At 62.0% G+C, this 1,507-nt stretch overlaps 1 protein-coding gene across 1 annotated transcript in view; it reads right to left on the bottom strand.

The window, feature by feature from the left end:
- Positions 1-1,507, bottom strand: part of PPP2R3B (protein phosphatase 2, regulatory subunit B'', beta) — a 34,982-nt gene that overhangs the window by 31,220 nt on the left and 2,255 nt on the right. The window lies entirely within an intron of this gene.

A 1,507-nucleotide genomic window follows, 5' to 3' on the forward strand; every position in this document is an offset into this window, starting at 1 on the left:
CATTCGGAGAGGCACAGGCAGGGCAGGCAACCACACAGCCAGGCGAAGGGGTCGACCGCCAGGTACCGCCGTGGACACGCCTCAGCCCCTCGCCCAGCCCCTCGCCCACGCCCACGGGCTCTTGGACCCAGTCAGCATCAGCACTCCCTCACCCGCTATATCCACAGGCCCCAGAACACTCACTCAAAAGTCTCCTGCTTGAATCTCTACACAACCTGCGAGGTGGACATCCGATCTCATCCCGTGGCGCTAAAACACCGCCTGAAACGGCATCGACTACTCAGGGGACGGGGCCGCGTCCTCCTCCTCCAACTACTCAGGGGACAGGCTGCATCCGTTGCCACCAACCACTCATGGGACGGGGCCGCGTCCTCCTCCACCAAGTGCCATGGAGGAGCGGTCCGGGGAGGAAGTCCTCATACCAATGGACCACAGCTCAGGGCCTCTGCAGCCACAATCCTGACTGCCGGGATCACTCCAGGCCTGGCTCCAAGCTCCAGTGTCCTCACAGAGAACACAGCCCACCCTGCTCCTCCCACAGGACCCTCACCCCAGGTCCCAAGGGCCACAGACAGCGCCCCAACTGTCCCCTCCCCGCTGTCTCCACAGGACCATCAGCCGAGGTGAGACTCCGTTGTCTTTCTCTGATCCCCACCTAGGAGGAGAGAGGGACATCTCAGGCCACGGCTGCCTGGAAGGAGGGACCCAGGGAAGCCCGGGGAGCCGGAACAGGCTCTGCCTGCAGAAGCGCGGGCCCAGCGGGCTCACCCGAAATCTCTCCGTCGTGCAGGGCTCCGGGGAAGAGGAGGTAGAACGTGGGGTCCTCCGGGGAAGCTGCCCTAAGTACGGCGCCCAGAACACGTCACTTCAGTGGCAAGAAGAACTCCAGGGAAATCCCCAGCGCGCCTCCGGCCCCAGGAAGCAAAGGGAAGTTGCAGCCTTCACCTGGGGCTGCTCGTAGGAGGCTGGGCAGGGCTGAGCTCTCCCCCGAGAACTTGCGGCGACGGCCGACTCTCCGGCAGGTTTGCAAACCCCACTTATGTCACCAGGATGGTGAGAAACCCTCACACCGGCCGGGCACAGTGCCTCATGCCGGCAATCCTGGTGCTTTGGGAGGCTGAGGGGGGCCGGCTGCGTGAGCTGAGGAGTTCGAGACCCGTCTGGGCAACATGGCAAAACTTCACCTCTACTAAAAAAAAAAAAAAAAAAATCGAAAACATTAGCTGAGTTTGGTGGCACACGCCTGTCATCCCAGCTACTCGGGAGGCTGAGGCAGGAGAATCACGTCAACCCAGGAGGTGGAGCTTGCGGTGAGCCGAGATTGCGCCACTGCACTCCAGCCTGGGCAACAGAGTGAGACTCTGTCTCAAAACAAAACAGAAAATTAACCAGGTGTGGTGGCGCACACCTGTTATCCCAGCTACTTGAGGGGCTGAGGCAGGAGAAGGGTGTGAACCCGGGAGGCAGAGGGTGCGGTGAGCGGAGATCCGGCCACTGCACTCCAGCC

The sequence above is a fragment of the Colobus angolensis genome, unplaced genomic scaffold (genome assembly GCF_000951035.1).
Source record: "Colobus angolensis palliatus isolate OR3802 unplaced genomic scaffold, Cang.pa_1.0 Scaffold223, whole genome shotgun sequence".
In the NCBI taxonomy this organism is placed as follows: Eukaryota; Metazoa; Chordata; class Mammalia; order Primates; family Cercopithecidae; genus Colobus; species Colobus angolensis.